The sequence below is a fragment of the Ascaphus truei genome, chromosome 2 (assembly GCF_040206685.1).
Source record: "Ascaphus truei isolate aAscTru1 chromosome 2, aAscTru1.hap1, whole genome shotgun sequence".
NCBI lineage: Eukaryota > Metazoa > Chordata > Amphibia > Anura > Ascaphidae > Ascaphus > Ascaphus truei.
The window spans coordinates 40,439,140-40,451,021 of record NC_134484.1 but is presented as its reverse complement, the minus strand read 5'-3'; positions in this window follow the sequence as shown (position 1 = coordinate 40,451,021).

The window sequence follows — 11,882 nt, the reverse complement described above, 5'->3', positions numbered from 1 at the left end:
ATGTATAGGTTTGTCGAACACTGCTTATAATACTAATACTTCCCCTAGAGGGTAACTCCACAATATACTCAGTCCCAAGTGTCCTTCACTCCAGTAGGAGTGTACCTACCCACCACCGTGTACCCCCACACCGTGTCCACAGCCTAACACCTTTGTCCCGTGCTCAGCGCTGCCACTATGTGTAATGATAATATGTATAGGATACGTTGGTGCACTTAGGAAGGTACCTGCCGAGCGTTCCTGCACTCGGGCCTGCGAACTTCGAAAAGGATCTGCCGCTTGGTGATCCCGTCTGAACCGGTGTTTCCTCGCACGAGGGTCCACCAGGGGCGATCCCACCCTGGAGAGAGTCTCTGTCTCTTTGGGCACAGACTTGAGCCCAAGTCTCTTCTCGGGGAACGTAGCGTCCACTGTGTCCCTATCTAACACTAGTACTACTGTGACAGGGTCCCTAGCCTAGGGCCTGTCCCTGTAGTACCACAAACTGGGGAGTTAGGACCTATCTGGGGCCTAGGGGGTTACTGGCCTAATGCAGTAATTGCTGTGGCTGCACTGCAAGCCACACTGTCTTTTCTTGTCAGAACTCACAGCACTGCAGTTGTGCCACTGACAAGACTCAGATTCAGATTAGGGCAGGGTCCCTACCTAAGGGGCCTTCCCTATGAACTTACCCACTAACCTAGTGGGGAGTGGGGGCTACCTGGGCCTGGGGTTTCTGTGTACACTACACTGTACACTGTGTACACTACCTTCCCCAATCTCTTCCTGGATCCAATTGACAAAAACCCTGTCTGCACACAACATTGTTGCAACTCTGCAGCATGAGAATCTGCCAGCTCTATTGGCTGTCTGGCTGCCTGTGACCAGGGTGAAAGTGCAGTCCCCAGAGGCTGCTGGGAATTGTAGTCCTTGGCACAGCTCTTTCCTATGGGAACTGCGTGCGCGATCTTTACTGCGCATGTGCAAAGCTGTAATGGCCGCAGCTATGCTTAACTGCACCTGCGCAACCTCCCAGAGCTCCGGCACACTGGCAATGGCCACCACTACCCTGACCAACCTCTGCGCATTGCGCGAACCTCGCACCACAACCAAGATGGCGGTGCCCGCCGGGAGAAGTCGCCGTCCCCTTCCTCCACTGCCACAGGGGTAAGGCAGCGGGCAAAGGAAGATCAGGGGAACTGGGGGTGACCCCCTTACATATATATCATTTAAAATAGCAACCCCCCCCACCACCACCACCACGGAAGTCTAGATGAGATTAACGCATATAATGTTAGTATATGGCCCCCTAAGCATGTCCCGTTCTTTAAAAAATATATTCTGTATATTTTTCTAGTGTTAAAAAGCATGAATTGACTTAATTTCTAGCTCTTTTAAATTTACCATGGTAGCCTTTATACTGCACTGGGTCCCGGGTAGAGCTCCATTTTAACCTTCCACACACTTAATATTCCAAGAACGTATATAAACAAATGGCTATCAACAACTATACGACTTTATTTCATACAGCGTTTTTCTCCCAATGGGACTCACAGCGCTTCATTTAACAGGTTCAAATGCTCTAAATTCAGTGTCATTGCCCATTGAGTCGCTTCCTCTGCCTATCAGCATGCACTGCTGCGTTAATTAGCTTTGTGAAACAATGTAGCTTGGTTTCTGAAGATACAATGGTTAGTTCTTAATAATATGCAAATGTGTACCACATATCTTGCGAATGCACGGCGACTCCGTGTTAGTGACCCATACATGTGTCCCCTTTCTGCTTTGTCCTTTTCATAAAAACTATATCAAAATAGCTGGGTAAAGAAAAATCACCAAATGAAACTGGTAAAATGTAACAATTCTACGTTCCACTGAAATGAGCCAAAATAGATATATAAATATTTTTTCTTTATCAATAAACTTTTTTTTGTGTTCTCTTGCAAACAAAATGCTAAAATTATTTGTTCTTATTCCATTCATATATTTTCCTTACTGAGCTCCAACAAAAAAAGTAGCTTAATGTATAACACTGTCTAGAACATTACAATGTATAACATTAAAAAAAATGTATATTTGCATTAAAACATCAATATTCATTTATTTGAAACATCATTTTAAGTCAGAGTTTTTTATTGGCCCTTTTACACTTTGCTCCCAGTTGTCCCATAATCACCAAACCAGATCGGAGCGTGTGAGACGTCCGTCGCATCCACATAGCATGCTTATTAGCTTTCCTACTCTTGAGACAATCGAATTGCCAAGATATATGTTATTAGTACAAATTAGGAGAGAACTGCAGCCAAGCCCTGTATTGGATATCTTTAGTAATTAGTTTTGTGTCCAATTATTTGATTGTGAGTGAGTAGGTAAGACAGTGTGCCTCCAGTACATAAAATTAATCCTTTTAAGAAGAAAAGGCCTTGTTCTAGTTATTGTGCTGTAATGGATTGTGCTGACAGTGATCTGCTAAACTATTTTGTGTTGCAGTTCAACAAATATTTAGCTGGTAATGACTGTTGGCTGTTTCCCAGAGTAAAAGCCATCACATTATTGTCTCCCACCGGGCATTGCCTGATTGCCTCTTGGCCCCCGTTGGTGACAGTGGAAGTGTCTGGTTATACAAAGGGCTGTTAGTCCAGATCTCTGAAGTGCAAAGCCAAACATATCTGTAGATACAGGAATATACAGTATACCAATGCCTTACAGAAAAATAAAATGCTAAATGAACTGTACTCTGCATTATGTACCGTGTGTAAGAAAAAGCCATAATATGCTGGTATAATCACTTTAATTGTAAAAGGCCTAATAGCTTAGTTTAATAGCTACTGTAGCTCTTTCTTTTCAGTAGACTGTTAATCCAATAACACAGCTGCCTAATCAATTATGCTCCAGTATCTGGCATTAGGATTTTAGCCGTGTACAAAATTGCTGCCAATACAGTTTTCAACAATATCACAAAAACACAAAATAGACGTGCAAAGCAGTGGGGGTAATAAATAACAAGTAACTCCCCCCCCCCTGCATCTCACATCACCCCCCCCCCCTCCCCTGCATCTCCATCACACCCCCCCTGTATCTCACATCACCCCCCCTGCATCTCACATCACCCCCCCTGCATCTCACATCACCCCCCCTGCATCTCACATCACCCCCCCCCCTGCATCTCACATCACCCCCCCTGCATCTCACATCACCCCCCCCTGCATCTCACATCACCCCCCCCTGCATCTCACATCACACCCCCCCCCCCCCTCCTGCATCTCACATCACACCACCCTGGATCGATCGATCTCTCTCCTCCTCCTATCCTCCCCCTATCCCTCTACCCCCCTCTCCCTCTCGCTTCTCTCCCTCTCGCTTCTCTCCCTCTCGCTTCTCTCCCTCTCTCTCTTCTCTCCCACTCTCTTCTCTCTCACTCTCTTCTCTCATACTCTTCTCTCACACTCTTCTCTCACACTTTTCTCTCACACTCTCTCTCACTCTCTCACTCACTCTCACACACTCTCTCTCACTCACTCACACACACTCTCTCTCACACACTCTCTCTCTCACACACTCTCTCTCACACTCTCTCACACACTCTCTTTCTCACACACTCTCTTTCTCACACTCTCTCTCTCACACTCTCTCTCTCTGACACACTCTCTCACACACACTCTCTCTCACACACACTCTCTTTCTCACACACACACTCTCTCTCACACACACTTTCTCTATCTCTCTAACACACACTCTCTTTCACACAAACACTGTCACACACACACACACACACTGTGACACACACTCACACACACACTGTCACACACACTGTCACACACACACATACACAAGCAAAGATTGCAGCAGAAGAGCCTCTCCTCCTCCCCCGTAGCTCACATGCAATGTTTGCAGAAACAACCTCTCCTAAACCCCCTCCCCACCCTTCCCGTAGCTCACAAGCAAAGATCTCCCTCTCCCATCCCATATGCTACCTCAGGCAGCAGGAGGCTTGAGGCGGCGAGGTCTGCACGCGCTCTATAGCAGCAGGCTAGAGCGAGCTCTGAGGAGGGAGGAGGAGGGAGGATTAGAGTGTAGGGAGGAGAGGCGGCCAGACGGAACCCCTGTGATTGCTCCACGGAGCCCCAGGGTTCCGCGGAGCCCTGGTGGAGAATCACTGGCCTACAGAGACCCCAGAATAGAAGCAGCTGGCCCCCCTCTGTTGGACATAACACAGGACTGCAACATTGCTCATCACACATTGGTTATGTAAGATTTTAGGCAATATCTTGATATCTGTGTTAATTAGGGAAATTGGTCCGTAATTAGATGTATCTGTCAGGTCTTTGCTGTCTTTTGAAATCAACACAATATTAGCCTGTAGCATTTCTGTGGGCATAGAATGGCTTTTTAAAATAGTGTTTAATGATATGAGGAATCAAGTAGAAGGATTGTTGTTCTATAATACTAGTTGGAATATCCATCCGGACCCTCTCTTCCTTTATCTCACTGTCCAATTATTTCTGAACCTTCATGTTTAAATTGGGTCTTTTACAAGCCCTTAATAGAGAATTGAAAACAGATCTAAAATGCTCCGCAACAGTAGTTTTGTGTCGTATGGATATTTAATGATCCAATCTGCGAATTCCAAAATCTGTTGTCAGATTGTTAAATGCTATGTAACGGATTTTCTGGCCTGGCCTGACCCACCCAATCTCACATTGGCCCCTGTGGTCTAACCAGTCCCCATTACATGGTCGTGTCTGGTGGTGCACCTGTTGGCAACAGGACTCCTGAGTCTCCCGCATGATGTTCTGTGGGGAATGTCAACCCAGACAGGCAGCTGAGGTAGTGTGTTAGAGTCCTACCTACATACAGTGCAGCGCCTCCACCTCATCAGGATCTCTGCATCCGCAAGGAGATGGTTCTGATGAGGAACTCCTCGGTGGTGCATTCCGCTGTGAAGTAACTTCACACTCACACAGTGGGGTTGTCGTGAAACAGGGCATCTTTATTGATGATGGTATGGGCAGACTGCCCCTCGCAGTTGGCAGCTCAGCCACTCATCTTGTCCCGTACTTTCCCTTCAAAAGGTCGGCCCTCCCAATCGAGTTGGGTCACCTCTCCCCTCAGGGAGATCACCACCTGTGCCAGGTCCCTGGACACAGTGTAGGCCCAGCCAGCCTTACTGCTGCTGACTCTTGAACTAGGACTGCACCACTAGTTAACACACTAGTGGACGCCTTAACCTTCAACTCTGAACCTAGTCATGTAGAACAACACTAACTTTGGACAGTGCTGTGCCTTATATACCCATGAAAATGGCTCCACCTCCTGTGTCACTAACAATGGACACAAGGTCTGTTACCACTCCCCTCATGTACATATGACACCTCACCAGGGTGTGAGGGCAAACCTCCATGATTGATGCTGGCAATCCTGTATACTTACCAGGCTTACTGCCAGCATGAAAGAAAACTGTGTACCATTTTTGCTACAGGGCTACATTCTCCCCCTGGTGAATCCCAACGACCCGTCTGGGACCTAAATTTGGTAGACCTTCTTCCAGGAAGCACTGCAAAATATAACAACATAATTATTGTACAAATTTTCCTGATACAGTTCTCATAATAGAGTAATAGCTACAATGCCTGCTGTCCAGCAAAGGGCACTGTTCCTGAAGCAGACCCCATTACCTCTGTACCTAATAGTAGTGCCTAGGGTCTGGCTTCTTCACCTCCCGACCAGCGTTATCTTTAACTGTCACACTGTACTCCCGGGGTAACCCATTCTCCGGGCGGTACTCAACCATATGCATGTGAACATTGCGCCCATTGCTCCATACCCTCATTAACTGAGAAATTCTTTCTTCTGCTCTATGCCCAGTACATTTTCCACCCTTGGACCGGATGTACTCCTCTATGGTCTCTCTCAACCACCCATGCCTTTGGTCCTCTATTTCCTGCATAAGAGGTTCAGGAACGTACGGGTACTCCAACCCGTGGGAGTTCTTATACCGTGTCACTATGGCCCTCTCAGCCTGACTGGTCCTAATTAACCTGGCATTGCCTGCGTTACCTGGCAGCACCCAGGATAAGGGTTCCGGGGGGCTCACAGGGTCCAGTAACCTATCTGGTCCCTTGGGATCCACCACCCCTGAGTTGATGTCGTACCACCTCAATCTTAGTTCCTCCTCACGAGCTTCCTCCGTGAATTCTGCTGGGGCCCACCAGTAATCCACTATCCCATCTTGGTCTAGGATAAACCTGGTACGATCTAGCCAAGCCTCATATCCCTTGAACTTGGGTGCCCACCACCTAGTCTCCTTAACCTCCTCTGGTACCACTATGGGACCCTCGCCTTCCTCTAACTCCCCCCCGGAGGATATCCCTGAAGTACCCGTTGATCTCGAGTTGGACCCCAGCCTCTTGGGCCTACTGGTAACTTTTACGCTAATGGAGCTGGGACAATCGCTCGAAGCAGAGACCTGTCGCATATACCTTCCCCTACCCGACCCATCATCGGACGTGAAACATTCCCCAGAGTCCACGTTCTCCCCAGTCCTTTCATCAGAGGTGGCTCGGGACTCCCCAGACAACCCTTGGCTCGAATGGAACCCATAGGAGAAAGTGATAGGGGTCGGGCTTTAACTATGGCCGGGGGTTGGGCGTATGGGAATACGGCAGGCATCCGTGGGGCTACGACCCGCATCTCTCCGCTACCTGGCCCGGTGCCATCAGACTGGCCATCCGGTTCTCCCGTCTCGCTGCTCCCATGCTTCCGCTGGGCCTGCCAGCTTTTCTTGGATCCAGGTGATCTGGTACAGCTACTCGGTCGCTAGGACGCCACCATCTTCCATCCAGCTCCGCTGTGCCCACCGGAAGTGATGTCCTGGATCTCGCGGGATTCGCCGCCGCCATCTTGTGTTGGATTCCCAACCGGAACCTCTTCCTCCAGAACAACGTCCGCCGCCGGAAGTGATGGTTCTGCTCTCCGCTCCGCTCGGGCCTGGGCTAGGCCTCTCTCCGCCGTTGCCACCACCGACGCCTGAGGAGGGCAAGGATGTCGCTTACCGCTCCGTCGGCGTGGTAGGGTTCCTTCTCCGCCGCCGGCTCCTCCAGTCACCACGCCCGTGGGACTCCGCCTCTCAGGTTGTCGCTGCACCGGCGACACGAGACTCCGCTCCCCCACAACACAGGTGAGTGCCGGTTCTTTTGCAGCACCGCCGTAGTGGTCCGCCGGTTGGCCCGTCACCACCGGGGTCGGGGTCGCTTGCTCCTCGTCCGAGGTGTCGAACTCCAACCCAGGGAGTGGCACTCCGTCGGAGATTGCTGATGAAGCTCTCAGCCTCCACCTCGGGTACAGGCCCCTTTTTCCTCCGGCTCTGTCTTGATCATGAGGAGCGATACCCACGCTCCGGGATCTACGGGCTCTCTCCAGGCCGTGCCTGGGGCTTCAGCCGTTAGCATGGCTGGATCCACCCTTGCCTCTACGGTTTGTCCGGCCACAAAGGGTTGCACCGCCCATAAATAATGGATGCCGCATTGCGGGCATCTGGATGTGGTATTGACAGGACCACCCGGCAGCCGAATCTGCATGCATAAGCATTTGACAGTCTCTGTCCCCCCGGCTCTAAGCACCAGGAGGCCTCCTGGAGCCGAATAGGGATGGGCAGAAATATCCAGATCTTCCTCGCTTTTGCAGGCCATGTTGCTCACGGGAGACTTTTTGCAGTGGTCTTCCAGTAGATCAGTTCCTCGCAACTGAAGGGCAGGGGCTGGTTTGTTAACTCCTCCCTCTTCTAGCTCCACCCGCATCTGACACAGCTGGAAACCACTCCCCCTGGTTGAGATTAGGGGAGGGTCTCACAAGTTCACAGGGTGTCCCAGCACTGGGGCTGAGCTTGTTACTGTCCATGAGGGCGCGGCCACAGCTTTTGCGCCATACCTCCCATCAAGTTGGGGTTTTCCTTATAGCGCCACTCCCAGCCAACTCTCTGCAACCTTTTCATTTGCAGCATTTTCTGCAATCGGCCCACGCGGTCTCCCAGGGAAGCGGAAACCGCCATTTTGGTTTACATTGCCAATCACTCTAGCAACTGAGGTAGCTCATTGTGCATTGCTCGCCGTCTGGCAAGCAGATCCTTTATCTCCACCACCCTCCACCACAATGTCCTCCAGACTGTCCTCAAGGGTATCACCCCGCGGTCCTAAGCAGGACCAAAACGGCATGGCCACAACCTTGGCGCCACTCCATAGCAGGCTAGCAAAGGTCACTTCCGTAGCTTGCTCTTCATTAGGACACACACCACGTGCGCTCTCTCCATCTGCCTCGGTCCGCCATTTTGGACCTTCTGCGCCACGCGGATCCTCCATTCTTGCGGTCGCCATTTGGTTGCTGTTTTTGCGGTTGTTGTACATGGAGCTCCTCTCTGCGGGGCAGCTGCCATACCGATACAATAAAGATTGCTCGATACACCACCTTGTGTACCTAATGTAGGTCTGACTCGTGTTGCACTACCTCAGGCTAGGCTCACTCTCTCTGTGTTACTGTCTCTCTCCTCTCTCTCCAGTCTGTGCTCGCAGCAGTAAGTGGTCTGGAATGGTCTAGAGTACTTTGGCTTCCCCATGCAGTACTGGGGGCATCTACCTCTGATGGTCAGCCTAACACAGACCCTCTCCAGGATTCCTGACCACGTTAACAGGCTATCCCTTTAGGAATCCTACCAACTAGCACTACCTCAAGGTGACTAGGATAGCTATAGCCCCTCTCCAGACCCCCAAATCCTTTCCGGCTCCCAGGTCTGACAACTCCATCAGCTCCCCAGACTACCCCTGGTTCCGTCCCAACACAGCACTGACTGGCAGCATACATTCTCCTGTTTCCCAGTGTGCCTAGCAAAAGCCTATCCTGTTGACAGGTCTCTCAGCAGCACCTCCAAATGTAACAGATTTTCTGGCCTGGCCTGACCCACCCAATCTCACATTGGCCCCTGTGGTCTAACCAGTCCCCATTACATGGTCGTGTCTGGTGGTGCACCTGTTGGCAACAGGACTCCTGAGTCTCCCGCATGATGTTGTGTGGGGAATGTCAACCCAGACAGGCAGCTGAGGTAGTGTGTTAGAGTCCTACCTACATACAGTGCAGCGCCTCCACCTCATCAGGATCTCTGCATCCGCAAGGAGATGGTTCTGATGAGGAACTCCTCGGTGGTGCCTTCCGCTGTGAAGTAACTTCACACTCACATAGTGGGGTTGTCGTGAAACAGGGCATCTTTATTGATGATGGTATGGGCAGACTGCCCCTCGCAGTTGGCAGCTCAGCCACTCATCTTGTCCCGTACTTTCCCTTCAAAAGGTCGGCCCTCCCAATTGAGTTGGATCACCTCTCCCCTTAGGGAGATCACCACCTGTGCCAGGTCCCTGGACACAGTGTAGGCCCAGCCAGCCTTACTGCTGCTGACTCTTGAACTAGGACTGCACCACTAGTTAACACACTAGTGGACGCCTTAACCTTCAACTCTGAACCTAGTCATGTAGAACAACACTAACTTTGGACAGTGCTGTGCCTTATATATCCAGGAAAATGGCTCCACCTCCTGCGTCACTAACAATGGACACAAGGTCTGTTACCACTCCCCTCATGTACATATAACACCTCACCAGGGTGTGAGGGCAAACCTCCATGATTGATGCTGGCAATCCTGTATACTTACCAGGCTTACTGCCAGCATAAGAGAGAACTGTATACCATGTTTACCACATGGCTACAGCTACTAGCTACTACCTTCTTTTACAGGTCACATCAGGGGTTCTCAACTCCAGTCCTCAAGATACCCCCCCTCCCAACAGGTCAGGTTTTCAGGATATCCCTGCTTCAGCACAGGTAGTGGCTCACTCGAAGCAGGGATATTCTGAAAGCCTGACCTGTTGGGGGATATTGAGGGCTGGAGTTGAGCACCATTGGGTTACACGTCTGTAGTTAAAACAACTGTGTTGCACTAACACACAAGTACTGTCGATGGTTAGGCTATTTTCCTGCACCCTACGTGTATACTAAAATGTGCAACATTTCACCTTTCCTGTAGCTCATGATATTTAGGTTGAGGCCATTTTCAAGGTATACACTAGTATGAAATCAGCACATATTATTTCTAAAGCAAAAAAATATCCTTATGTAAGAAGCAAGATTACTTGAAAATAATGAATCTTTTAGCAGGACCTGCAGGTATATTATAAGCTTCTTGTAACTGACTGGAATCTATATTTAGTATTGCAATGTAAGACTTCTATTTATAAAAGCAGGAAAAGATTGTGCCTCATTAAAATGGCTTGCATTATCTCACTGTCAGTAGTAATACATACAGAAGGCAGGTGCTTGGAAACAGTTTAACTAGGAACTTGCCAAATCAGAAAACATCTGAGTCTGAGGCACCATTTTGATGGAATGTTACCATGGATACACCAACTCCCTATCAATAGCTACTGGAGTTGTAGAAGGCATTCAGCATAGTAGCATTTGCTTCATGCACATCCATTGTTGTATTTTCACATTATCTACAAATGATTTTGAAATTATGCTAACCTCCCTTCCACTAAATCCTTTTTGAAAAAAACTGTACCAGTTTTACAAACTGTATCCCATTTCTATTTATCGCGATAGGTAATTTGCATTCACAGTAAATAGTTATATTATATTGTAATATTCCAAATAATGATTCATTAGCAATTAACACAATGTGACAGTATGTACTGGAATGCATTTTTGTCCCACATGACATCATACATCCATGGTTCCCACCCAAATGAGGTCACACGGAAAAAAAAACATGCCCTAACATCATACATCATAATATTAGCAGTGCTAAATAAATAAGTGCAGGAACGCACGTTGAGAATGCTGGTTTGCAATGGGAGGGGATAAAGATGAGGAGTGGAGCCAGTGGTCAAGGTACAGTGCCTTTTCAAACTAGTGACACTATGCTCTAATTCCTGATATTTACACTTCTATTTCAAAAGGAGGGTATTAGAGCACTATGTTTTTTCCTTCTGTTTATTGCATGGTTACAGGTTTACATTTCAAGGAAATCCCTTATACACATTTTAGTTTGAAAAACAAAGACTGATTATCTGTCTACAGATAAATCTACTATTTACGTTTGGGTACCATAGAAATATGAATGGTTTTCTTTTATATTTAGGATAGCTTTATGTCTATCCTAAGCAGTTTTAATTCCCCTATTGCAGGGGTGCTCAGGATGTCAATTCCGGTCGACTGATGGACAGTTAATTAATTTTAAGTAAACTGCGGAAATCTTTCAAACTTACCATATGGTTCACCTACAGCAGGCCTGCACAACTCGTAAAGCGAGAAGGGCCAAAATGCTCCAAGGAAAAAAAATTTGGGCCGCATGGGTAAAATCGTCATCATCATCATCATCATCATCATCTCTCCTCCAGCACCTCCCATCATCATCCTCATATCTCCCCCAGAACCCCTCACTATCAACCTTTGCGATACTCCCCATCTATCTCTCATACCCCCATCTCTCCCCCTCACCCACACACATAATACCCCCCTACACACCACACACATAATACCCCCCTGCACACCACACACATAATACCCCCCTGCACACCACACACATAATACCCCCCTGCACACCACACACATAATACCCCCTGCACACCACACACATAACACCCCCTGCACACCACACACATCCCACCCCCCCTGCACCTCACATCCTTTTTCCCCCCTGCACCTCACACCACTCTCCCCCCCTGCACCTCACACCACTCTCCCCCCTGCACCTCACACCACTCTCCCCCCCTGCACCTCACACCACTCTCCCCCCCTGCACTTCACACCACTCTCCCCCCCTGCACTTCACACCACTCTCCCCCCCTGAACTTCACACCACT